At 46.0% G+C, this 27,983-nt stretch overlaps 1 protein-coding gene across 1 annotated transcript in view; it reads left to right on the top strand.

The window, feature by feature from the left end:
* The first annotated feature begins 4,081 nt into the window (after positions 1–4,081).
* GRIN2B (glutamate ionotropic receptor NMDA type subunit 2B) overlaps positions 4,082–27,983 on the top strand; it is a 428,048-nt gene continuing 404,146 nt past the window's right edge. The window contains exons 1-3 of the mRNA XM_043563552.1: positions 4,082–4,192; positions 4,528–4,764; positions 5,778–6,205. The gene's annotated coding sequence lies outside the window, so the exon portion shown is untranslated. The remainder of the gene's footprint in view (positions 4,193–4,527; positions 4,765–5,777; positions 6,206–27,983) is intronic.

Here is a 27,983-nt window from a genome sequence, read left to right as displayed (position 1 = left end):
TCAAGGAATATTTAGTATTAATCACTGTTCAAGAAAACTTGAAATTCTTGAAACCTTACAACTTATGCATAAAAGAAATAAAGAAATTTGATGAAGGTTTTCCCTAATTTGACAGCAATTCTAAAAACATACATTGCACTACAACCAATAAGAAATTTGTCTAAGTGATTAGTAAATGAAGAACAATTTTTGAGCAACCACGGTACAGGATAGACTGGATTCTTTCTATTATTTCCATAGAAATGATATTATAAATCATAATATGAAGAGTATGAAGTCAAAAAATATAGAAAAATAAGTATTATAGAACAGGCAGGCAATAACTAATACAATTATTTATTTATTTTAAAGTGTTTATTTATTTATTTTGAGAGAGAATGAGTGAAGGAGGGGCAGAGAGAGAGGGAGAGAGTGAGAATCCCAACCAGCCTCCATGCTGTTAGTGCTGAGCCTGGTGTGGGACTTGATCCCACGAACGCTGAGATTATGACCTAAGCTGTAATCAAGAGTTGGAAGCTCAACTGATTGAGCCACCCAGTCAGTGGGTGGTGCCCCTACAATTACTATTTAATTAAAAATATTTTGCAGCATTAATAAGTATCAAATAATTTTTTATTTGTGATTTATTTTCTCATTTTAAGTAAATATTCACTTTCAAAATTTCTACTCTTTTCCTTAAAGAGGAACCCCAAATTGTAAACTTCAGGCCCTACCCTGTGGTACCAGGGCTTGATATGACAGACTTTGTGAGATTAATATACTCCACCCTCTTGTTTTTTTGGTTTTGGCTGAGCAAGGCATGGGTTTTGCATCTGCTGATGAGGCCATGGACAAGAGTGTTTGCATCTCTTGGGGTCCTCTCTATTGTTTATTTATTTTGAGAGAGAGAGAGAGAGAGAGAGAGAGAGAGGGCACGAGTGCATGAGTGGGGTAGGAGCAGAGAGAGATTGGGAGAGAGAGAATCCCAAGCAGGATCCTTGTTGTCAGCGCAGCTCAATGTGGGGCTTGAACTCATGAACCGTGAGATCATGACCTGAGCCAAAATCCAGAGTCAGACGCTTAACCAACTGAGCCACCCAGGCGCCCTAGGATCCTCTCTGGTTAAGAGAGCTGGCAGAATACCCGCATCAGTGTCATGAGCGGCCTCAGGCAAGAGCTTTTACTTCAATAAACTATGCTGTGAAATATAATTCAACATCTTGTCTTTTTAGAATATTGCTTTTTGTGCTTCCTGACTAGGAGTTAGGAAATACATATTTGCAATGTTGAGAAAAGGTGTTCCAAATTTATGAATCTGGGTGATTCTTGAAAACAGTTTTATTGCAAGGCTTGTGGTCCTTGGAGGCGAAGGTTGTTCATGAGAAGTGCAGGGAAGTGACAGGGAGTCTAGGAAATAAGGAGAGAGGTCTTCCATTGAATGGACAATAGGCAAAGAACACCATGGTGAAGAGATGCCGCCTTCCACTCAAAAGCTGCATGGTTCCTAGAATTAGCTCTTCCAGAGTTAGCAAAACTACTTGGGAAAGTGGTTTCTAATAGTCATTAAAAAAAAAAATTACTGAGGCCTCATGTCTGGGATTGTGCCACTGTTAGAGGAGGTCATTGAGAGGATGTGACTGCCAGTTGACCCACAAGCTGGACTGAGCAATTGGAAACTCCTCACCCCCCTTCCCTGTCCTTGGAATGTACATTCTACCCACTGGTTCTCGCGCTAGGAGCCACTTCAAGGATACAGCTTAGAGAGTAATGGGTTGAGACCAGCTGAACTGTGTACATGACTGAACCCCATTATGGCCTCTATATAGACTCTTAAGATTCTGGTGGGCAGCTGTTGAGATCCACTCATCTTGTGGCTGCCCAAGACGAGGTAGGTAAGTTGTTTTGCTTATTAAGACAAATCTGGAGTAGTCTGTCTCTTTCTTCAGTCTTTCCTTGCTCTCTGTGTCCAGGAACCAATTTAGAATTTCACCAGGTGAACTCCTGAGGTTGCTAACCAACAGTCAGGTGCTGGAAACACATGGACAACATTTATGCCGGTCTATCTCCTTAAGTAGTTAAGTAATTGGAAAGGGCAGGAGATTTACATAAGTATACAATTTTAAGTTTAGCTTTGTGAAATGGCCTTTTTATTAGAGGTCAATAATGGTTATTTCATATGGCTGGCAGTTTCATATGACTGATTACCAGCAGTTTCATATGGTTCAACATAAATAGCTTATGGAAGTATTATTTTCCTTTTGGGCCAGTTCTTCAGGACGCAGGACCAGACGACCCTTTTGGTGTGTGTAGTATCTCCAGTGGGTGCATCATACGCGCCAGTACCATACAAATTCCTCTACACATTTCCCAATGCAGGGGGTGGGAGGCAGGGGAATGGTGGTAAGGTGTCATACTTCATTTTAAAAGTCCTGCAGTTGTTACAGAAATCAATTTAGGAATGCTTGGTTGACTGAAAATATCCTCAGATGAGGTGGGACTTGAGCTAGAAACTAAAGGAGAGGGTGGACTTAATTAGGGAGAGGGGGCTCGGAGAGTTCATCTTTCCCTCTGTACTTGCAAAAGTGAACAGACTGGAATGGAATTACTGGGTCCAGAAAGGGAAGAAAAGAAAATAGAAAAGAATGACCCAGTTTTGGTGGAAGGGGTTTGGGGTAGGAAGGGGAAGGTGGGCTCTGAGATTTTTTTTTTAACAAGGTTAAAGGTCAACCCTTGAATGAGTTTGGATATTATTCTGAAGGTACTGGCATTCCTGGGAGACTCAAGAAGGGTTTCAGGAGACTCCCATGGGGCCCTTGCTCTCTGGAATCTATGGGGCCCTGGAATCTATGTTCTAACACCTAGACACCTGCACATAGAGGGGCTTGGGGTGGCTGTTGTGTCTCAAGGGGCACAGCACCTCCGGAGTGGTTCTGTAGTTCTCCAAAGAGTTGGAAGATCAACCCTACCCTGTCTTAGAAGAGCAGCAATACCATTACTGAGAGAGAATAATTTCAGTATTTGTGTTTTCATATAATACTTATGTGTTTGTGAGTGCCTTAAAAAATCTCAGATGCAACAATGAAGGAAGCCTAACAGAAACTAGGAACCATGAATTAGTTCAGATATATTATGACTACCTCCTGGTCTATAGGGCCGCGGGACAGATCTGATGGATTCCTCACAGATCAAAGCTCCAAATGACCAGGTGTCGCCACTTTACACAGGATTATTGCCTGTGTGTTTTATATGGCTGCTTCTCAGGAACGTTGGTGAGAAGCTCATGATATAACCAGTATGAAAACGTTCGATCACTATAATATTCTGGATCTCTGAAGAGACAACGGATCAGGATAAAAATGATGCATACACGATGATATTAATATTAAAAATAAACAATGCTACAGGAAGTGAGGAATGCTATTAAAACAGAAAGCAGTTTGAGAGGGAGAGAAACGAATGGATGTTTACCTTTTACAAGAGGGTGGGTTTGTAAATGCCATGCTATCTAGTTTAATTTAAGGATCATTCCCCTATCCCATCATCATCTCAATGTCTTTAAATAGCAGGGTCTATTTTAATTAAAAAAAAAAATGCCAAACACCTTGAACCTTTGCTAGTCGTCAGCAAAGCACACATACAGTCTGTACTACACAATTTAGACCTTAATTTATTACATTTGCCTTTCTTTGTTTCCCATTGTTTTCCCGTCAGCCTCGTGTGCTCAAAATAGATCTTAAGCTCCTTGAAGGCAAGAACCCGGCTTTAAACTGCGTCCTGCACACGGCCTGCCCGTAGGAAGCCAAGGCTGATTTGTGGAAAAGAGAGCAAGGGTCTTAAATTTCAAACTGCAGCTCCGCCTTTGAGACGCTTTTTGCAGCCGAGTGCGGCCGCCCACCGGGGGCACTGTCTCGCTCCCCACACCCCTTAGCAGCCCTTTCTCATTGCTGTGCCCCACTGCGGCCGGCAGGAGGCGCCACGGACTCGGGTTAAGCCTTTTCCCCCTACCTACCCCACTTCCCCCAGCACGTGACGTGGAAGGCTGCCTCCGCCGGAGTCTTAGCAATAGGAGTGAGGGGGTGCAGGGGTTTGGGGGTGGGGTGGGGTGGGGGGCGTGGAGAAAGAGGACACGCGGGCGCACACACACAGCCTGGGAGCAGAAACATCTTCCCTGGCTTCGTGGGTTTCTCCCCCCACCAGAGCCAGTGTGTGTGAGGTAGGTGTGTATGGGCGGGGGGGGGGGGGCACGTTTTTGGGTGTGAGACCCAAATCCAGACCAGGCAACCTGTGCTCTCCCGCCCAGCCCCCGTCCCCGGTGATTAATACCCATTTTTCTTACTCTCCCCCTCCTCCCCCTCCTCCCCTTCCTCTCCCGCTGCCGCGCGGTTGACTTGCACAGCCTGCCCCCGCCCGCTTCCCCTCCCCCGGCTCCGATCATCACCAACTGGAATCTGGGCTCCTGCCTCTCCACCCCCCCCTTTTTTTTTTTGAGAAAGGAAGGTCCCCCCACCCCTTTTCAAAAACCACTTCCTTCGGCTTCTTCACCTCTAGGAAATCTCGGGGCTTTGCTCCTATCGAAAGTGTTCGTCAGGGTGATTTTTGATGACCACAATCCAGAAGTGCTGGCGTCCGAATGCATTTTCTTTTGCTTGGCCAAGAAGAGTCGTGAACTTCAAAACCCCCGACACGGATTATCAATCCTGCTTTGCAGGGAAGGAAAACCCTCAATCCCCTGCCCCCCGCCACCCCTCTCCGGAGATTCTGCAATCGCTGAGGCGCTCCGAGTCGGTACGTAAATATTCGCTTTGGAGTCTCATGTCTCAGTGTTGGGGTTTGGGGGTGTCAGGAAGATAAAGGGTCGAAGCGGTGAACCGTTAACTAACCTGGTGTTAGGTGAAGCTCTTAAATCCAGCAGAACCCGGCACTTGCTAATTTGGACGTGGTTTTTAAAAAAAAAAAATTTTTTTTTTTTTTTTTTTTTTTTTTTTTTTTTTTTTTAGGGTGAAGGGGTAGGGCTCTCTCTGGTCTTTGGGGAGGGTTAATCCCCTTACCGAGCAGAGAGGTTGGGCATCGGTGCCCCGGGCCGGAGCCACGCGCCGCGACCATCCGTCCAATCGACACGTTGCAGGTGAAGCCCCGTGCGCTGCACATCAGCGCGGCGGCGGCGTGAGTGTGCGCGGGGGTGAGTGTGCGCGGGGGTGAGTGTGAGTGCGCGCGCGGGGGCGCGTGCGCGTCGGGGGCGTGTGTGTGTGTGCGCGCGTGTCAGTGTGCCCCTTCCAAGAAATGCCCAGTGTGCACCCAGTGCACAATCAGAACCCATTCAGCACAATCCCGGGGTGGGAGGAGGCGCTGCTGCTGGAGGCGATGGGGAGAGCGAGACAGACATGTCAGCAGCACTGCAGATGGGGCTGGGGGCCGCACTTGCTGGCGAGTTAAGTGGGGATTGTGTTTCTGCGTGTGAGTGTGAGTGTGTGTTGCTCTGTGGTGCCGCTTCTCCCTCCCTTCCTCCTTCCTTACCACTTCCCTCCTTTGCTCCCTCCCTCCCTCTCTCCTCTTCCATTCAGGTTGGCTTTCCCACCTCTCATCCATGCCTGTCCCAGGAATGGTATAGCCAGACCTTTTCTGAATTATTTATAGACCGGTGCCAGCTGTTTTCAATTCCTCTCGTGTGCACTCTGTGGGAAATGCGGGGTTTCCTCCCCCTTTTCCTTCAAACGAATTGATATCTTTTTCGGGATTCATTTTTCTCACCCTCCGGGGACACTCGAATCAAACCCTGACCGCCTCTTTTTCCCCCTTAGGAAGGGGACGCTTTGGGAATGACCATGCTCCACGGAGGGACAGAGCCGGCCCCCAGCTTCTCTACACAGAGCCTCCTCCACTAAAGCTCCAAAAATCAAAAACCGTAATTGCCAGAAGAAGCATTAAAAAAATAGCCCAGCCACTAACCTCACATGCAAATGGAATAATTACTCTGGATTCTGCATTGTGAGCTGCTCTCCATATCCTGAATTACCTCTGAATTCAGTCTTTTTTCTTTGAATTTGCATCTCTTCAAGACACAAGATTAAAACAAAATTCACGCAAAATTGGATTTTAAATTATCTTCCTTTCATTTATCCTTCGTCTTTCTTATATGGATATGCCAGCGAGAAGAGGAGACTGGACATTCCCAACATGCTCACTCCCTTAATCTGTCCGTCTAGAGGTTTGTCTTCTACAAACCAAGGTAGGGCAAATTCTATTTTATTTTCGTCTCACCTGGGGTAGGGATTCCTTGTTTATCTCTCCCTTCAAATCCCTCAAGTGGAATTTTTGGAAGAAACGGTGACAAGATAATAAAATAATGCTGGTTTGGGGGGAAAAAGGGCTTATTACAAAGGGGGAAATCTCCCATGTTATTCCTTTTCCTTCCTCATCAAACAGGTTTTGGATTTTTAGGAGGCATTGGGGGTGGATGTATGTAAGGACGGAAGATGTTGGATGGCATAAAGGTTGATGTATGTAGACATGCATGGGAGACCTGTGTGATTTTTGAGTTAAATAGCATTTTATTCACCCAGGGCTAAAGCTCTGATTTTTATGGGAATCTAGAAAAAAAAAATTTTTTTTCAGGCTAGCTCTTCCCCCTTGACACTTCCATGCCTCTCTGTCTCCTGTCCCTACCTTCCTAGGGTTGTTTTTTTTTTTTTTAATGCCCTTTAAAAAATGAAAATGATGATTGAGATTACTGTGGCTGTTGCCCTGAAGTCCACTTGCTGTCTAAAGCATGGACACCGGGCCCAGAGATCCCGGGAGGCCTACTGCAGAGGGACAGGTCTAGGTGGGGAATCAGGCTGGTCTAAGAACACCTGGAATTGAAGGATGCTGCAGGTTAAAAGGACTGAAATCTTAAGCTTGGAAAGAAGGAATTCTGTCAATAGTCTCCTTTTAATTTATATCTTTTCATGTGCTATTATTTTTGAGCTGTAAAATTCTCCTTCTGTCTACACATCTATTTATACCCACACATCCTCCAAGCAAACTGTTACTTCCACACTCTTGCAAAATGGCTATCTTGCAGACTTCTGAAATGCTGTGCATGTGGAAGGGGTGCAGAATTCGACACGTGAGTCTTTGTGTTAAACAAAGAGATGTGCCGTTTGCATGTGTTAGTCTTGTACCTTCAAAAGAGAATTCATACTTTATTTCTCCCCCCTCTGATCAATTTTTACGGCATATGGAAGGTGGCGAGGCAGTATTTTTAGGGGCTTGAAAGGAGAAATAGCAGGAGAAACAGAAAAGACTTAGCTAATGACTCTTCAGCTAGTCGCTCATGCAATCCAAGACAACTCCTGAGGAAAGCAGATCATCCACAGGCTGGAGGGCCATGATGGTGAGCTGGTGACTGGTGCTCTCCTTGTTGGTCCACTGACGGTACACCCCCAAACTCGGAAAGTGCCCAGATGCAGAAATCAGGTTGAGATAAAGATCTTCAAAATAATGTAGCAGAATCATTACATCACTGGTCTTCTTGAAAGCATTTTACCCCCAAATCTTTTTTTTTTATTCTGGCATTTTTAATAACTGTACTTTGAAACGGTCCAGAATACCAAAGGGATGTGGGGGAAGTAGCAGAAGATCCTTGTCACTCGACATCACACCAGAAGATATTTCTTCATTGTCCAGAAAGGATGGACATAATCCACATTCGCTACTCCTCTCCTCCAGGTTTCATTCTTTTGAGCTTTTATCCGTTAAGCGGCGATCTGTAACCATGGTGTCATCAGAATGAGAGAGTGGGATCCCACTTTGAGCCCCGTTCTCACCATATCTACAAACAGCTGAGGTTATCGGGTGTGTGCTCACCTTATAGACACCCGGGCTAGTTCTCCATCTGCTTCTACTCCTTCGAGTGGGAGGATGTATTCTTAATTTTACTTCGAAATAGAACAGAGGTATGGGTGGGAAAAGCAGTTCCATGTGCAGTGATTTCCTACGTGCAGATGAACAAGGCGAGGTGGGTGTCCGTGGGGCATATGCCCCTTTTGCGTGCCCGGTGCCTGTGACAGGGCTCTACAGTGACTAGGTCCTTCGTCATGTTGGTTGGTGACCAGGTTGACAGCAGAGCTTTTGACAGAGTCTCAGCCACATTCTCCCAGAATGCTAATGGGAGTAAGCCAGGTTCTAGGCCATCATGGGTTGGCCCTAAAACTAGGCGAAGGACAAGAGATTAAAAGGGGAGGGTGCTGAGGAAGAGGAGGACTCCAGGGTAGGAAAGATACAAAGAGAAGGGGAGACATTCCAACTGGTAGTGGCTTACGGAGGATTCCAGGTGGAATCACCACAGGTGGTCTGTACCTCCCCCATGTCCAAAGCCATTTGGAACCCTGATGAGGCAGGCTTTTCCCGTCCTCATGAGCAGTCTTGGTGAGGCCGTGACTCCGTGGGGCTCTGGGCTGCTCCAGGCCACCGTCCTCTTTTTTTTTTTTTTTTTTCCTTCATGGCACAAAGAGCTGACTAGGTTCTATTTTGTCATCTCTCCTTCTGCCACCCCCCTTACAGTGTGGGTTCCATGGGGAGGAAATGTGGCTGCTGGTGGGAGGAAGAGCCAATTTAATTTCAGTTGAGGAGCCTCTGTGATGTGCAATTAAGGGGGGAAAAAAAAAACCTGATGGGAAATAAAGACTTCCCAAGGAAGCAAGGTTAAGGAGTTTAGATTGGTGATTTGAAGGGCAGCAGAACAACATGGTTGCCTCCTATCTCTATGTTTCAGGTGTAGCAAAGCATGACGGACCTGTGAACACAGAGCGATATGGCCGCCTAGAGATACCTGTTAACATGCAAAGAGAGGAGCAGGGTGTGCCCCTGGATTGTGTAATTTCCACTCTCTGTTCCATTCCTAGGAAGCCTGTCTCTGTCTGAAGAGTCTTTCTTTGCCACCGTATATGTGTAATTTATGGCAGGGGTAGGCGCAGAGAGAGGCAGAGACTAAGTAAGGGGGTAAAATGAAGGGAAAGGAGGAGGAAGAAAAAAATTTCTCTAGTCACTACTTTGCACATCAAGTGCCTTTCTTTTTAAGGCTGAGCGAGAAGAGCGACTTCCTCTGGTGAAGGAGTGAACAGCAGGTACCTTGATTTTGTATTCCTGCTTCACCTCCAGAAAGATGGCTTCAGAACCTCCACCATCTTGTGTGACCTTCATGTATATGCACCAGCCTTGTGTGGGGAGGGGCGTGGGTGCCTGGGAGGTGGACACATGGACTGAAATTGGTTGGGGGGGTGGTGATGAGTGGTGCTGGACAGGGAGAAAAAAACGGACTGGGCTGATCCAGCCCTTGGCCACATCATCATTGCCTTGTAAAACATTCTCCCTTCTCCTCCATGAAGATGATGAACCCAGGATGCAGGGGTTTCCCCCTATTTTCTCGGTCAGCAAGACGAAGATGAAGGTGATGTGTCCACCACTGCTAACAAGTGAAAGCAAATGTAATGAATATTTACGGAGTAGGAAATCTAGGAGGCAGGGGAGAGGACAGGTTGTGTGGGAAGAGACCGTAGCAACAAATCAGCCTGTAGAAGTCAGGACCAGCAAGGAAGCCAGGGTGGAACTCACCGTTCTAAAGGTTGGCAAACTGTTGTTCTGAGCGACAGCCTTCTCTCCTTAATCAGGAAGGCTAGGGCTGGCAAAGCCACTCATCTCATGTAACTTGCTGGGGGTCAGGAGCGGATAAGCTGGCAAGTGAGGTTCCTTTTCACCACTGCCATTCTCCAGCCTCCTTAGGAATTCTAGAAATTTCCTCCTTTCAGTAAATTACATTTTCAGTCTCTGCTACTGTGCATGCAGTCGGATACCAGTGTCGTCTCTATAAATACATAGAGATCAAAGGAGTTGCTGGTCTAATGAATTGTTCACATTTATTAAAGTGCATCCCCTCTTTGAAACCACAGAAGAAGTCTCTAGGGAGAGTACATTAGTGGTTGAATTGATACTGCCTTTCAGAGGGACGCAGATGCTAGAAGAACCAAATGTAGTCGGAACGAGGGAAAAGGCGTAAGTCAGAGGAGGTGGGTTTCTAGGGGGCACCTGTGGCTATGGATGGCATTATCTGCGGCCGCTACACAAAATCTCTTGTGCGGTGGTCTTGGCATTTTGTGAACCCAGAGAGGAGTGTTCAGGAGCCTTTGGTCGGTTCCTTGACGCTCTCCAACCACCTTATTTTTGTCTCTTCACTTTTTAGTGCTTGCAGCTGAGGCTGGCAGGGAAGGGACGTGGTGCATATGTTGGCCCTTTGTTGAAATCCTCCGTGACTGCCCCAAGCAGAATGTTTGCCCTGCCTTCTGTGCATCGCCAGTGCTCATTCATGATGATCAGCACGCTTTATCCCAATTTTGTTTCGATGCTTTGTTTCCCTGACAAGTTTGGGAGCTCCTTGAGGACAGGGAGGGATGTTTGTTCTTAACACATTTGTTCTTAACACAGTGCCTGGCACCTAACAGATACTTGAAAAAATACCAAGTGAATGCGTGGAGAGAGGAAGTGAAATATTAATTAGTAAATAATGCTGTTTGTTGTTTGTTCTGGTGGGTATAGGAACGATTTGAAGTTATGCTATTGGATGAGATCAAGAAGATCAGAGCTCTGCGACTGTTCAGAATGCATTTGCTCTGACCTTCTCATTTCACAGGTGAAGAAACGGAAATCCAGGGACATGAAGTGATTTGCTCGAGGTTGTGTAGCTGCTTACTGGCAATGCTTTGTGCACCACACCATTGGGGTTACCTGTGGATGTCAGATGTCTACATCAGCGCGTCTCAAAGTTTTTTGTATATAGGAATCACCTGGGGATCTTGTTAAAGCCTACGTTCTGATTCACTAGGTCTGGGGTGGGGCCTGAGACTTCACACTCCTAACACTCTCCAGTGATGCCACAGTTGCCCGGGCCATGCATCCGGGGTCTGTCTCATTCCTGAACCTAATTCTACCTCATGGTTAACACTGGCGGCTCCACATACATATTCCCTTCTTGGAACTTTTAGAATTCCTGCTTTGTTCTTAAAGAAGAAAAGATCCAGGAGCAATCTGTGTATCCAAGTTCACCCATCTCCCCTCTTCGGTCACTCTTCACCGTCTTTTTTGTGCGTCTTTTTGCTTCTTCCCCTTTCATTCTCTGTGTATTCTTATTCTGGCCCTTCTTATAATTGATTCTTCTCTTTCTTTTTATGTTCTTCTCCTCTAGATAGTGTTTATCTACTTATTAATGTCTCCTCATCTCTTTGCTTTCACACACTCTTCTTTTAACTGCATCTATTTTTATGTCATTTGCTCTACTCAGTTATCCAACAAACATTTGTTAAGAACCAGTATTTGTCAAAAACTGTGTTATAGGAAAAAATGAGCTCTGGTTTGTACCTTTCAGTAGTTTATGATTGAATGGGGGAGACATGTGTAAAGAGATCATCATATACTTAGGTAAGATCTAGAAGGAAGGAAGCCTGGGAAAATGAGGTGTTGACATTTAAACTGTGTTTTTATTTTTAAAAATAAAATGTAAGAGAAGGAGAGAATGGCCATTGTAGGAGGATGGAGAGCAGATGGAGAGGTAAATTGGTATAAAAGCCCTAAGCCTTCTGCTCCTCCTTGCGTCCCTGAACTTGGGGAGAAGAGCAACACAGGAATGTGCTGGTTCATTGATTAGGAATTTCAGACTCCAAACGATGAGGCCAGAGAATAAAGTCAGGGACTTCTTAAAAGGAAAGGCCAGAGGCTCTAATTTCTGCTTTAGTGATTCTACAGTTAATGAATCCTAGCCCTGTTTATTAGGCTTGCCTTTGGAGCAAATGATACCATTTTCATGTTAGGCCACTGGATTGCAACTAACTTTGTTGATGGCCATTATAAAGAAAGGGACAGCTGTTAGTTGGTTTGTAGCCAAGGAGAGAGCTGGATCCTAGCCCAGGCCAAGCTACTCGAAATGAAGGACCAGCCTAGCCCCATGTGTTTCTAAAGTAGAGAGGTAGAGAGTTGCCACGCCACTCAGACGCTAGCTGCTTTCTTTAATGGCAAAGGGGAGTGATGGACGAGGGGCTCAGTTATTCCCAGGGAATTTACCGCATGCTTTTTGGTAGCCTTTTTAGGTGGCCTGGTGTTTTAGAAGCATTCTTCATGGAGATGCCCAGGCGTGGAGGTGACGCAAAGGCACTTTCAGCCACCACTTGAGGGACCTGTAGCAGGGGTGCTTAAGAGGGGAGGATGGATTTGAGATGCACGTTACCCTGAATTTTATTTGCATCTTTTTCTGCTGCCTGTCCTTCTGCCCTTTGCCCCACCCCCACTTCCACCAGTTTTCTGTGTCTTGTGGTTCATACTCATTTCATTAGCAGAAGAAGCCGAAGCTCAGCTTGAAGCCTTTTTTTTATTAACTTGTTTTATTTTTTTTTTTTTTAATTTACATCCAAATTAGCGTATAGTGCAACGACGATTTCAGGAGTAGATTCCTTAGTGCCCCTTACCCATTTAGCCCATCCCCCCTCCCACAACCCCTCCAGTAACCCTAAGATCCACTCCGTATAAAGAGAGCAGTGTGAGTCTCAAGGTGTGTGGATGAACAAATGGCACCACTGGCTGACTTGAGGGACTAATGTTCCAGGGCAACTTGAGGGGCTGGGCAGTGGAGGCTGTGTGACCAGAGGGACAGGAGAGGGGAGAGGGGAGCAAGCCAGGCTGGGCCTGCGGGAGTGGCAGACGTGGAAGGCAATGGAAGGACAGGTTTTGACCCTGCCTGGAGTCCAGCCCTACAGGGAGGGGGACGTCCGAAGAAGAGAGCTTCCTAGATTAGGATAATTTAAGGCTTTGACTAATTAACTCACTTGACTCCTGAAAACCAGACAGTGCTCTACACACGCCACGCTCCATGTCTTTTTGTTCACCGCCTCACCAAGACCGTGCATTTCCTTCTGTAGAAAGAAATGTCCAGTTTAATCTTTATATGGACCCTGCCAGGGCTTCCGCTGGTTAGAATTTCTTAGGAAATCAGAGATCTTGTTTCTTTCTGAGAAGTGGGACTTAAAACCGACGGTGGGATAAGAGCACTACGTTGTTAAGGGAGGGGAGAAGAGAGACTCAGAAGAAACCCAAAGCTGAGGTGATGGCTTTTATCCTTTTCTCAAAAGCTAATTGTCCTCTGTGAAAAATGCGTGCGTGTTCTGAAGCAGTCTGGTCACTCTGCTTCCACAGTTGCTGGTGTCTTTGGGTTTGAAATCATTGTGTTCCGTGTGCATCCCAATATGTGCACACCACAGGCACCCGTACACGCCTGACTTGTGTGTGTGTGGGCATACGTGTATAGTGACTTACTACCAAATACAATAGTAAAAAATAATCTTAAATGCATTAAATGTATCAGTGCAGTTTAGGTACAGTAATGTGTGTGTGTGTGTGTGTGTGTGTGAGAGAGAGAGAGAGAGAGAGAGAGAGACATGGGACAAGAATGTTAATATAACAAGACTTAATTCTAATACTAATATTAATACCTTGAAGATGATCTGACCTCTACAACCACCATTTTAAAGCTGTGCAAATAGCTCCAAATTTTAAAGACACAGCCGTGGGGGAGGGCCACGTCCACTGACTCTCTTCTCACTGCTTTCCCGTTCACTGCCCTGCCCCACTGGCCCCTCTGGAATGCATGTCTCTTAAGTCAGCCAGTGCTGGGCATTTGCTCATCCACACATCTTCAGAGCCCTTCACGGTGCTGCTTGATGTGTCTTTAGAAATGTTAAGTTTTTGCAGGGTACCCAGTCGCTGTCTACATGGTGGTGGAGGCAGTGGTGGTCTTGAGAGTCAGAAGCTTCTTTCTCTTTTTGTGCGTGTTGTTGCACTCGGTGACTGTGTGCGAGCCATTGCCTCTGGGCCTTGATTTTCCCATTTCTGAATCTGTGAGACAGGCTATGCAGCGCTCCTTAATCCCAACTCAATAATAAAGTCACCTGGAGAGCTTCAACAAAGAGAAATATAAAAAGCCCAACAACAGCAAAACAACAGTGATATCCCTGCCCAGGCCATACTCCAAACAGTTAAATTAAATCTCTCCACAAGGGATTCAAGCAGAGGTCATTTAAAAATACGCCCCAGGGGGGATTCTAATGTGCGGCCATGCTTGTGAACCAGGGGGCAAGGTGATTGACAAGGCACCTGGTCTCTCGAAATGTCCTGCGGTCCTAGCGTTTTAACAGGTAGAGTGAGACCCTACCGCTGTTAAACAGTTACGTGACGGGCAGAGGGTCCCTGAGCCAGAGGCCCAGGAAGTGGTTGGAATACGAGGGGACTTAGTGTGCAGAGTGCACACAAGGGGTGGAACTGGTGTTGAATTAGGAGCAGGGCTGTGCTTATTCCCGAGCGCTCTCAACGTTGACATAGGCCTGGCGTGGAAAGTTAGAGAAGTCAAGGAGCTGCTTTCCTCGACACCCTTGAAACAGGGGTGGCTGTGAAATAAGGTGCACGGCCCCTGGTTCTGCAAACATCCTTCCTTCCACTTAGTCTTTATTGACGGTGCCCCATTTCTCGTTTCAGAGAGAAAGCCTCATTGCATTCCTTTATAACAGTGTAAGTGTAGGGAAACTATTAATAAATGAGGCTGGATGAGCAGACCCTGATTGACTGGTGAGGGGTGTGAATGGTACAATTATCTTAGTGCTGGCTGGAATTCACTAGCCACGTTACCCTCCCTCTCAGTGCCTGAAGTAGAATATTAAGGGCATGAAGAGGAGGAAGAGGGTTGGAGGTATTGTGCTCCGTTCTTCTCTGACTGTAACTTTAATCACTGATTATTAGGCCAGCTGAGTTAATAGTTTTCTCACATCCTTCCTTTTTGGCTCCCTCCCTGCCCATTTAAAAATAAATGTGAACCTAAATGTAGAGGTAAGAAAAGAGCAGATTTATGGATCTGTGTTCCTTTAAAAAGGCAAACCATAATGGGGCGACTGGGTGTCTGAGTCGGTTAAGCGTCCGACTTCGGCTCAGGTCACGATCTCATGGTTTGTGAGTTCGAGTCCCGCGTCGAGCTCTGTGCTGACGGCTTGGAGCCTGGAGCCCGCTTCGGATTCTGTGTCTCCCTCTCTCTCTGCCCCTCCCCCGCTCATACTCTCTCTCTGTCTCTCAAAAATGAATAAATGTTAAAAAAAATTTAAAAAAAGACAAACCATAAGAGAGTAAAAACCCTGCTTCTTTTTTTTTTTTTGAACATCAGCTAATAGTGATGGGAGATTGGAGAGAAAGGTCATGAGTGTGGCTTGGACTGTCACTGGGGTTTGGTGGGATGTGCTGAGGAGTGAGGCACTAAGTGTTTAGGAGAGACCCAAGAAGTGTGCACACCGATCTGAATTTTTAGATCAACCTTTGTTGGCTGTGTGTAAGCAAAGCATCCAAACCATTAAGACGCTGTAGCCTTTTCCCTTATATTTGTTTTGCTGGTCAGCTTTATCAGGAGCCAGGATTGGTACCTTCAGGGTTTATGGCTCTCCTTTCTATTGCCTTGTTAGAAATTCCGGGACCGTTTCCGGGCTTAAAGGGGGAAAGGGAACAATTTCAGTCCTTACCTCGTTCTCTTTATGTCTGTGTCCTGGTTTTTCCTTCAGCTCACATAGGAAGAAGGACTACAGAAGAAATCCTCCCCTGGGTGCTACCTATGGGTGCTCAGATGCAGAAGGTCTTTCTTGGGTAGGATAATGTTGATCCCTTGGATTTTTGGAGAAAAAACACTGAATGGATTTTCTTGGAGCCTGCATATGGAAGAGAAATCACTTTCATTTGTTGATTAATTTGTCAGTTTTCTATGAGAACAAGATTCATGCCTTATGTCACTTTATGTTCTCAGTGCTTAGCAGAATGCTTTCTGCACTTGGGCAGTGCTCAGAAAAATGCTAGTTGTCGATAAGGATGATGATGAAAATGAATGTGTATTGAGGATAAAGTTGACATATTTATGCCTTTAATGTTTCCATTTCTTTGCCATCCAAGCATGTCTTGATGCTTTGGGTGAATTCTACCTGAGTTGAATGGTTGAGAGTATCTTTTCATGCTAACTCTAGGCCGATAGAATGAAAATACGCCCATTTCTTAGTGTCTCACCTCTTTGATCTTTATTTTACATTGTGTTCAATAAGGGGTATTTTTTCAAAAAGCTCTTACTCATCGCTGATTATGCTTTTCTCCTTTCCTCCAAATTCCATGTCAATACCGTCCATTCCTCAAGTCCATCTCAATGGCTGGTTCACCCATGATGTCTTGCTTGATCTTCCCAGCTAGAAGTAAGCTCTCCCAAGTTGTTGGTTCACATACTATTTTTATTCTCCCTTTGTTTGTAGCATTTTTCTTACGCTGGCTTTTGGGACAAATCCCTTGGGGGCTTTTTCATCTCTATCCCCCAGTCACCTTCACTGCACTGGGCTTTGTGGAATGAATAGGACCATGGTTATTCACCTACTCAATCTCTCTTTTCTCTTCTGCACTATTTACAAAGATGCTTTGATTTCAACATAAAATTCAGGGTTAACTCTGAAATGTATGAACGATCTTTTCAGTCACCATGGTGGAGAATCTAGTTTGTTGATAAATCTGCATTTGTGCAACTGAGACAGAGGTTGGGGAGAGGTGCAATAAGGTCCTGGAATTAGCCAGAGTTTTTTTAGATCATTTTAGAGATAAACGGTGGGATGAACCTACTGAGAATTACTCCTGTCAGTCCAAATATAATAGTTACCCAAAAGGAATTGTCTTGCCTTTGCTCAAGACAATCTTCTGTTGAAATTGGGCCTTGAATTAGGGCAATAGATGTTTGTAATGTGCCCATGATATCCAGGATTATGTTAACATATGTTATCACATTTAATCCTTACCATAAGGCTGACATCGTTTTCTCAGGTGAACAGAGTGAGGATTAAAGAATTCAAGGTCACACAGCTGTGAGCAGCAAGCCAGGCTTCCAGCTACATCCTTGTTTCTAAGCCTTCTCTTTTTAAATTGTAAACAGCTGCCTCCCTGTAAAAGAACATGAGGCTTCATGTTGTATGTAGAGGAACCTGTAAAGTAGCATGTACTTTGAAACTTCAGCTGAAGTGACTTCTTTTAGACCACTTCTCTTTGCGTTTTGCTTTTGGCAAAAGCAAAGTTGTCATCAAATGAAAAAATGGATCTCTATGGCCAATTTCTAGACCTTAATGTAATTCAGTGAAGACAAAGGGGAGAAATCCATGGCACTGGAAATCAGCATCTCTTTCATTTCGCATGTTGATTGAAGCTTGGGCACCATGTTCTTAGCTTGGGCCTGCCATTCTTTAGATACACTTCACCTCCAAACCTGAACTCTTCTCCCGTTAAGAGAAAACGATCCTTTCCTACTCATTTGATTGTGGACGTTTTGAAAATTGTTCATTTTCTTGTACCTGTTTCTTTTCAACTACTACTTTGAGTGGATACAGACGGTTAGAGTAAGAGAATGGCAGTCAAGAATGCTTTGGGGGCACCTGGGTGGCTCAGTTGGTTAAGCTTCCGACTTCGGCTCAGGTCATGATCTCGTGGTTCATGAGCTCGAGCTTCGTGTTGGGCTCTGTGCTGACAACTCAGAGCCTGGAGCCTGCTTCGGATTCTGTGTCTCCCTCTCTCTTCCCCTACCCCATGTCTCTCTCTCTCTCTCTAAACACAAATAAACATTAAAAATTTTTTTTAATCTTTAAAAAAAAAGAATACTGCTTCGTCATTGGGTTTTGATTATTAATGGAATCATGGTTATTGTTTTATGAGGTAGACTTATCTTATTCCAAAAAGAGTCTGAGGAACCTAGTGTTGTTTCAAATACCTGCATTAATCTTTGACACAGAGAGCGGTTTATGTGTCAACATATACTATAAAGGTTAAATTCCCTGTCTCTATTTTTCCATCTAAGGAAAGACACCATCTCTTGGTGCCACAAAGAGTTCTGGTACCTTCGCTCTGCCACGTGCATATTTTTAAACTACTTGTCAGTGACTTCAAGTACAGCGGTATTAAAAGAGGAACAGTGGCCAACGGGCCAGGAAGCCAGGCCTCTTCCCAACCTCACCTCAGCTCTGTGTGATTCAGGCAGGTTACATAACCTTGCTGAGCTTCCATCCTCATCTGCAAAATGAGGTTTTTAGGGGAGACAGTTATTGTATTGTGGATCACACGAGGAAGCGTAAAGAATCCCCTTAAACCATAAATTTAATATACACACATACGCCCGTTCAATATTATTAACTCCATCCTGCTCAGGATAACAGCTTTCCTGTGGTCTTTAGTGCGGTAATCCCCTCCCCATAGGCAAGGGAATAGAAAATATTTGTTGGAGAAGACAGGCACGCGGTGGCAAAGTCATCCGTGTTCTGAATGCGGAGCAGCACCAAGGCGTTGTGACCTGTGGTTTGTAATCTTTGGTCTGTATCTCCTCAGGTCTCTGTCACAGTGTTTACCTAGGAAACGAGATAAAAACTTGTCAGAATGGAGAACGAGACTAATCTTTCTAGCTCTGCGTATAGAACTATTTTTTTCCAGGCTTATCTTTTATCTTCACGTGATCCAAGAAGAGTAGAGATGGAGATGGTGACCAAGCCAATGACATATGAAAGGCCGTTTTACGCTCAGGCCTCTGCTCCTGCCTCTCTCTCTGCAGTGCCCTCCCCATCTCACCTCACCTGCCTCTCAGTCCCGTTCTGCCTTCAGGAGTCAGCTGAGGGATCCTCTGCTCTGGGTTTTCCCAGTCCCCTCAGGCTGGAGGCCCTGCTCTCTTCATGCCCCCCATGGTTCCCCAGTTTGAGAGGACCCCTGCTGTGTCTCTGTCCCACCCACCTTTGATGTGAATTTCTCCAGGGTGGAACCAGCCTCTACTCTGGGCCCTCTGCATGCCCAGCAGAATGCTGGCCCACGGTGGCCACGTAATAAACAGCTGCTGACATAGTGTGAGGGCCTACAGGCCCTGTGCTCGGTGCTTTACACACATTTATGAATTCAGCCCTTCCAGCTACCCTAGAAAGTAGGTAAAATTATTACCTACATTTTATGCAGGAGGATTCTAAGGCATGGAGAAGCTGAAACTTGCTTAGCTCAAGTGGCCGAGCCGGGATTTGAACCCAGCTGTCTGGCTTAAGCTCACATTCTGAAGCTTTATGCCCTGCAGCTTTGTAGTAAATTTTTATGGTTGATTTGAACGATCAGGGACTTAGAAGAAACGTAGTGTGTGTCTGGTTTTACGTAATGAGGACGGTGGAAGAGAAGAGAGTGCACAGCGGAATTTGAAGAGTTGTTAGGACTTGGAGCTGTATGAATATTTGTGGACTTCATTCTTCTGATGTGCTAATTAAATATGGGACACACCAGGACTTCCAGAAATGCAGGGGCATGGGATCCGTGTAATTACTGTGGAGTTTTGCATGAAGTGGGTTGTTATTTCCAGAACTTGTGCTTCTCGACTGCTGGCTGTTTCCTTTTGGTTTCTTATGTTTTCTTGGCTACCAGCTCCTCCAGTGGCACGTTTGGAGGTGCTGGGGGTGGTGCTCCTGGTGTGCGTGGCATGCACTTGTATGCATTCTTGCTGCACTCTACTATGGTGGCACGTGCTGAAGGCACTGAGAGAGACCAAGAACTCAGGAGTCACTCAGTCAGGGTTTCTGTTCTGCCCCATTAGTTTAGTGGGCAAATGTCTTCAGTTCTCTCTACTCCCAGATTCTTTGTCTCTAAGATGAGGTGTTAATGATCCCGGCCTTTCAGTTACCATGAGGATGAAGTTCATTATTTCATTGTGAACAGTACTTGTCCCAGTGTAAGCATGCAGTAAGCAGTAACTGCTTTGATGGCTCCTGGCCCCAACCAAGTTAGAACCAGTTTGGGTAGCAGGGTGTCATGCATGAGGCAGTTGTGTCTGAATCAAGGCTTCCAGAGCAACGCTGGCGTTGCCGCCTTTGAGTATTTCATCAAATCATAACTGGCAAGAGAAGAAGGTATGGCCGTGAGCTGACACGTTCCTGGAATGTCAAGAGAACATGAATTCGTAGTGCAAAAAGTGCAGAAGAGACCCACCAACAGGCACCAGTTAATCCAGGATTTAAGGATTGAAGTGAGCCTTGGGCAAAGTGGCCATGAACTGATCAAACCTAGGATAAAATGCAAAGCTGTAAGGAAGCCTGCAAACAGCCAAATGTAAATCTCAAGAGACAGGAATTCTTTCAAAGAAAGAAGGTAACCCAGGCAGACATAAACAGCCTTGGCCACAATAATGACAATCGTTTGCATTTCTGGAGTACTTTAGAGTTTACTAAGGGCTTTCTCAGAGGTTGCCTTCCCAACACATTTTTTGATCTTCCCAAGAACCCACTAGGAGGAATTCTGGGCAGGAACTATTCTCTCCATTTTACAGATGAAGAAATTGAGGTATGAAGTGCTCTAGTCATTGTCCAAAATGGTACAGTCAGTGAAGAAGACGAGCTGGAACTTGGTCTCAGCTTTTCTAAATTCCAAATCCAGGGCTCTTCCTTCTCTTGCCTCTGCCTCGAGAGAGCCCTCGAGGGCAGCATGTTACCTTGGGAAATCTTGAAGGAAGTTTAATTGGTTAAACAAAGAATTTATTCTAAAAAGAAAACAACGACTTTGATGGGCAGGGGAAGATGTTCCCTGAAAAGGTAAGGTCACCTCTGGTGCAAAAATAGAAGGGTTTGAGCATGAAAATTACTATTTCACCTTTTTATATTTCTCTGCACTTTCCAGAATTTCTGCGATAACAGCACATTGTGTTCATGTTCGGAAAAGATGAGTTGGGAAACAAAAGCAAGAAAGAGCTTTACTTCTATCAGGAATTAGATAAATGGAAGGGGGTAGAAGTCGTCTGCATAAGGACAGGAGGTGTCGTCTTACTTTCTTAGAGATACAATAGGGAACTGGTTACTAATACAGTCACACACACCCGTGTGTGGGTATGTGTGGGTACATGTGTATATGATCTGGGTTTTCGCATAGGTTAGGGAACACAAAACCCAGTTGAAGTTGGAGAGGATTTTAAAACATCCATTGAGAGTGTAATAAATAGCCTTGAGCCTTAATGACAGAGTCTAAAATGCCTTTAGCAAATGGTCACTGCAGGGCCAAAGGCCGCCATTTGAGAAAATCATAGAGGATTGGAAAGATACCTGAGGGCCAGCTTAAAACCTTTTAAAGAAAGATATGATGGCTGGAAATTTATAAATGGAGAAGCATAATTGTTAAATTGGAAAAAAAACACTGAACCGAAAAGTCAGTAACCCAAACCTTGAAAAGACAAGGGCACAGTAACCACCAAGATGGCTTTTTAGGGAACAAACCCTATCAGATCTGTGGTTTTATGAGAAGGACAGGCTTGGAAGGCTGTAGGAAACTGCTATATGTAATTAAGAAAAAGTAATGAAAGTTTTAGATCTCACTTCCCCTGAGAGTCTAGTTTTTAAACCCGGAAACTGGGATGGGCTAAGTAGGCGGTGCTTACAGTGGAGCCTCCTGGGCAGCGGCTGGCAGCAGAGGTCGTGCCGTCGAAGTGTGGGTTGTTCCCAGCTGGGGGGCACTGGGGTTCAGGTGGGGACAGTGAAGTGCTATGCCTGCCTTTCGTGTCCGAAGGGACGAAGCAATGTGATCCTGGCTGAGCAGTGAGGAGGTGATGTGTCAGGATTGACTTTGAGGCTGGGCTCTGCGGGCCACGATGCCAGCCAGTTCTCTGCTGTGGCTTTGCCTCGCCTTCCCCTGCCAGTCCACACATTGCGTGGGATCAGCGATTCCTAAAATGCGTGCTCTGGACCCTCTTCCCAGAAAAACCCACCTTTTGTAAATGGTCCCACGGTTCCCCACAAAGTATTAGGGGGTTTGGGATCCCTGAGGCGCATCCATGGATGCCAGGTTAAGAACCCTTGCTCTAGATCATGTGTCCAGGGCCCGCCCTGGCAGATTTTCCTCCAATTATTTGTCTCTGGAAGGTGGGGACCATGGGGGAGAATTTTCTTCGAGACCCCAGCTCCTTTGTTCTTCCCGGATTAACCAGCCTCATGGGTTTATTTGCAGGATGTTTATGGAGGCGCGTGCAGGGCACTGGGCTCTTTTTTTCTTTTTTTGCTGTGGAGTCGGGCATAATGCCTGTCCTCTACAAGCTGACATACCAGGAACTGAGACTTGGGCAAATATGGCTGGAGAAGGAGGCAGAACTGAAGTATCCTTGAAGTGGTCTAAACCAAGTGATGTACGAACGCGGGCTGTCTGGCTTAGATATGAGCGAGCCAGCGCAGCCGCTTGGGAATTGGGTTGAAGTGCTTTGGAAGGCATGAATGTAATTCAGATGAAACTGGCATAAAGGAACACCAGCTTCATTACTGTCCCACTGTGATAGCCCTCTCCTGATCTACCCCAGCTGCCTCCTTGACTCTGGTCTAAGGCCCCGAGAACAAGTTCTAGCCAAAGATGAATTCTCCTTTGGGACTCCAGAGTGCTGATTTCTTGATTTCTGATGGTATCCCCCTCACCTCTCAACATGGTTGACATTCAGTGGAGATAACCTTCTTAGGTTCCCTTCTTACCGTTCTTACAATTGGAGCTTTGTTTCTGTTTTTTTCCCGAATGTCAGGCGGTCCCTTTCCAGGATGCCTCGTTACCAGTATCCTGAGCATTTCTGGGTTGGTGCTGCTGTGGCTTTTAAACCAAGGCAAACCTAGATTGTGAATAGTGTAGATCCAGAGTTGGGCTGAAACCCCATGACCACTGCTCAGAGAAGCAGCCCCTGGGACTCCAGAGCCAGGTCTTTGATGTCCAAGGGACTTGGGTTCAGAATCCCAATTTGCTGCTTGCCGCCGTCAGCCTCCCTCTTCTGTAAAGTGCAGGTTACGTGAAGGTTAGTTGAGATAAGGTATATAAAGTACCCAGAACTTAGCACTGTACCTCTCCCATCCATATCCCATGAGCCATGCTGGTGAGTTCTCAGTAGGGCAGGAGAAAGAGGGATGATCCCTGCTCGCCTTTCCATTTTCTGTTTTTCCCACCCAGGTGTCTACCCCAATTTCTCAACAGCCCTTCTCTTTGGCTGTACTGCAAAGAGAAGAAATATAGAAGCCCGACCTGTTTGTTTCTGCTTGTGAGGGAGACAGAGTGAAGAGTATGAAATCTAGTGCCCCAGGGAATGGGGAATATTTTGAAATAAGTCTTTAAATTGGGTATGTCTAGGGGGGCAATTTGGGGAGAGCTGGGGGCTGAGATCCTTGAGTTATTAGAGACAATGGCAGTAACAAGGAAAGAAGGAGAGAGAGAAAAAAGATTGATGAAAGGAAAGCGCCATAACCAGAACATCGACTTCAGCCAAGTTCTTTGGCTTTTTCTCTACCTTGGGTGTTGAGGAGAAAGAAGACAGGGAGGGAGCCAAGTGGAAGAGGAAGGGGTCGAAGAAAGGAAGGGGTAGAGGGGGAGTGGGCCGTAAGGTGGTTTCCACCTCTTGGCCAGTGGGGACGGGTCTAGTGTAGAGTGCCTCTCTGACTGTAGTCCCGAGAGAGGGGCGGTCCCCACTGCCCCCCCAGCCCGAGCCACCCTCCCAGCCTGGCCCGCGAGGAGGACGGAGTCAGCAGCAGCTTTGGCACACTTCCGGAGGAGAGTCAGAAAGCGACAGCTGTTCTGCCACCCTGGGAAGTTCGGTCTGGACTCCAGGGAGTGTTTGTGACCTCTTTATGGAGGTCAGCCAGCCCGCCTGCCTGCCAGCCCCTCCCCAGGCTTACTTGGGTGTCACAGTCACTATGATCGTCCAGGACGCTGCTGCGCAGATATGCGCTGTCTGTAACTTGCTCTGTGTACGTTTCTTTGTCTTACTCCCTCCTCTAAATGGTAGCAAACAGACATTTTGGGAAGGAATTGAGCCCTCTGAGTTTACAGAATGTCAAGCATTCAAATGGCAAAGAGAAATCAATTTTGAATTTTTCTTGGTTTTAGGTTATTTGTACCATGGTGCCGACCGGTAGCATAGGCAGTTCAGGGTTACTTTCACACATAATGAATGCAGTTTGCTGAGATCTGAGTTTAATAACTGCAGGCTGGCGGGATATCGGCTTCTGTGAAACCCTTTTGTTTCCATTAGAGAACGGATGGTATATATTCAAAGCGGTGGGTCCCCGTCTCCCTCTGATGTCGGAACTGGGTGGGAATGAGGCGGGTGTGGAGGCAAGAAGAGCCTCCCTTTGCTCCTGCCTGGTTCCTCGGTGCAGTTGGGCTCCAGCCCAGATGCAGCTGGCGGGCGGGGCTGCTGCCAAGTAAAGCCGTGCTCCCCGCTACTTTGCTGTGGAAGAGCCAGCTTAGTGCACGTGTGCGTGCGTGCATGCATGCGTGCGTGTGTGTGTGTGTGTGTGTGTGTGTGTGTGTAAGAGAGAGACAGACAGACAGAGAAAGAGAATATGAGAGCATGAATGAGACATTATTCCATCTCGGGATACAAGAAACATTAGAGAATGTTCACAAGGGCACCGATCCTGATTTCCTACTCGGGCACCAGTATGTTTGAAATGATGCCCAGGTGGTTCTAATGTACAGCCAGGCTTGAGAATTGCTATTCCAGACCTTCTGCCCCACTTCTCCCACACCTGCTCCTTTGTCTCGTATGTGCATCGTTACGCTTCACCTCCCTGTTCTGCTTGCCACATCCACTCTAAGGGAGGAAGACAGTCCCGATTTCCTATTCTTGTCTACCAGTCCAATGGACCCATGTTTTAGAAGGCATGGTAGATTGATTAAATAAGTGTTCTTAACCTTGTAATTTTATGCACACAGCTCCTCGTGCTGTGGAAATAACCATTCTCAGATTTTTCATTGTAAGTGGATTGTTGAGATTGCCCAGAGGGAAAGAACTTTCTCTAATTTTAATAAAGCAAGTGTTTATTTAGCTGCTCAGTTAACATAGTCAACAGTTTCACTCTTTATTCCATTTTCTGCTGTTTCAAAATTTACACTAAAGACTGTGTATGTTGGATTCATGGATTCTTGCCCATTACCATTGCACATCAACCACTTCTTGGCTAAGGTGGATCATTGACTTTACCTCTGTTCAGATCTCTAGCAACGTTCCTTCCCTAACTCACAGTGTCTTTCTTACCCTGTCCCCCAAAGACCTGGGTGTTCACCTTTCTCATGACCTTCAGGCTTTGCTTCCTCTACTTCACTTGGATCACTGACCCTTGACCTGTCCGTGTGGAATTCCTTGTTGCTTCCTTCCTTGCCTGTTCTTCCGCTTCATGTTTCATCACACTCTGATTTCTCCGTTACTGAGCCATTGACTTGTAGTCATATTTGCTTTTGCTGTCCTGTCACTCATGCTATTGAGGGCAGTTGAAGGAAGTCCCAGAGTGAGTCCACCTGGCCTGCTTCAGAGTCCTTCTTACAGGACTCCATCATCACTGAAAGATGGGGTGCCTAGCCTTTTCTCATGAGCCCCAGAATCACATGCTCATCTAGTTCTTAAAACACCACCTCCCTGAGCATTCTCTCCTCCATACTCCTGCCTACAGTAGATGGGCTCATCACACTTGGCTGAGAAAATCAACACTATCTGGTAATTTTTTTGAATGTTTTATTTTACTTTTGAGAGAGAGAGAGAGAGAGAGAGAGAGAGAGAGAGAGAGAGAGTCCGAGCACAAGCAGGAGAGATATAGGGAGAAACAGAATCTGAAGCAGGCTCCAGGCTCTGAGCTGTCATCACAGAGCCCAGCATGGGGCTTGAACCCATGAACTGTGAGATCATGACCTGAGCTGAAGTCGGATGCTTAGCCGACTGAGCCACCCAGGCTCCCCAACACTCTGGTGTAAGTGTCCATAATCATTCTCTTTTTGGCATAAACATTCATGCTTATCTACTGTTTGCTGGAAACTTCAGAGGGGCCTTTGCATCTTTTCACAACTTGGACAGCCTTGTTCTCTGACCCAGTCCATCCTTCTATCTGGAGTTTTGTTGTTACACTCAAGGCCCCCACCTTTCCTGACATCATGAAAATCTGTCTTACTACTGATCCTTCCTGCTGCTTTCAGTGGTTGCCTTAAAACCTTTATTTATTCAAAACAGAATTCCATTTTTTTCCCTCAACCGAACCCATCTTTCTGAGGTCCCTGTTTCTTGCCTAGTGCTAGCATTTTCTCAGTGTCTCAAGCCTGGCCCTGAAGGGATCTTGTACATCTCCGTAAGCCCCTTTCCCCAATCCGTGATGGATCCTATGGAATCTGTCTACAGAGCGCTTTGCATATGATTCGTCCTTTCCACAGAAAGGCAGTAGAGCCTTGTGGTAAAAATCATAGACCTTGGAGCCAGAGTGCCTGAGGTCAGTTCCTAGTGGTGAGACCTTTGAAAAACCACATACCTGAGTCCTGGTTTCCTTATTTGTATAAATGGAGATAATGTAGCTATTTCAGAATGCTTTTTTGAGGTTTGAATAAATTAATAGCTGCAAAGTACTTAGAACAGTGCCTGATACATTGTGAGTGCTCGGCAAATACATGTTAGATATTATTATTACCTCCACATTAGTGGTTCTCAGTTGGGGATCATTTTGCTTCTCAGGCAGCATTTGGCAGTGTCTGGACACATTTTTGAGTCATGACTAGGGGAAATGGAGGCCACTGTCATTTAGTGGGTAAAGGCCAGTGATGCTGCTCCATTGTCCTTCGGTGCCCAGGACAGCCCCTGGTGAGGGTCATCCAGCCCAAACCTCAGTAGTGTGAAGGCCGAGAAGTAGTATTCTACACCTTTGCCCCAGCAACGGCCACCGTTTTCTCAAGGTGTAATCTAGTGTCCATTTCTGTTCTTCTTCTCAGTCCTCAACCCTTTGGAAGGCTCACTTTATCACGTGGTTCCAGTCACCAAGTGATTTCAGGGGTTCTGGAATCTACATTTCCCGCATTCCGATTGTGTCTTCAGTGGTGTTTCAGAACACACTGCCCGATCGTATTTTCTCCATATTGGAAAATGTTAACGGTGGAGAAAAAGACCTTGTGTTCCTCTCCCTTCTCCATTCAAATGGCCATCCTTTCCCAGCATTTCTACTGTTGCCAGTGGTACACAGTCCTGGCATTGGTTCCCACTGGCTGTCTCTCCCAAAGCCCCCACCGTTCGTCTACACCAATTTCTGCCAGTTCTTTCTCTGCATTGTTTCCTCCGACCCTCATTTCCATTTCCGCGGCTCCTGCTCAGTACAGGACTCTGGCTGGCTTCCCTGCCTCCCCTCCTCCCTGCCATCCTCCACACAGCTGCTGGAATGGTCTTCATTAAACACTGTTTTCCTCTGCTCAAGAATCCACAGTGGCTCTCCATTACCACTTATTAGCAAAAGGAAATTCCCCCATGAAGCCCTTTATGGCCTGACCTCCCTGTCGCCTTGGGCCCCCACCCTGGCAGCCTACGGCCTTTGTGAAAGTCCCTCCAAGTGGCCGGGCGCTCACTTGTCTGAGCTCTTCTTGTCCTTGCCCGTACGTCTTGGTGTGTTACAATTTCCCTCCCTGGAATGCCTTCTTCTCTCCTCTTTGCCAAACCGTGTCTGTCACCTCTTTCAGAAGCTGGCTCAGTTTTGAACTCCCTAAGGGAACCTTGCTGAAGAACCCACCAGATTCTCCTTGTCCTATTACTCAATATCTCATTTTGGCCTTAAGTACTTATTAAACTCAACCTACGTTAATTTACCCCTGCTGATGTGTATAAAGGATTCCTAAATATTTTTAAAGCTTTTCCAAATGTGTATGTTTCATTCCTGCATCTTTTTTTTTTTTTTAAGCTAATTCCCACAGCCCAAATGAAGTATACTGGATATAGCAGGGCTTCAATAAATGATGTCTCTGTAACTGTCATTTTTTTTTTTCCAATGGGCACGTTTTATGAGTGTCTTTAAAATAACTGGCTCTTCCCTTTGTGGTTGTGTCGGTGGCTCTGCTAAAGGGGCTGCTGGTGGGAGCAAGGATGTGGTGCGGGAAACGCACACGAGGGCCGCAGCCTGGGC

This window comes from Prionailurus bengalensis, chromosome B4, assembly GCF_016509475.1.
Source record: "Prionailurus bengalensis isolate Pbe53 chromosome B4, Fcat_Pben_1.1_paternal_pri, whole genome shotgun sequence".
Taxonomy (NCBI): Eukaryota; Metazoa; Chordata; class Mammalia; order Carnivora; family Felidae; genus Prionailurus; species Prionailurus bengalensis.
This window is presented reverse-complemented; position numbering and strand designations above follow the sequence as displayed.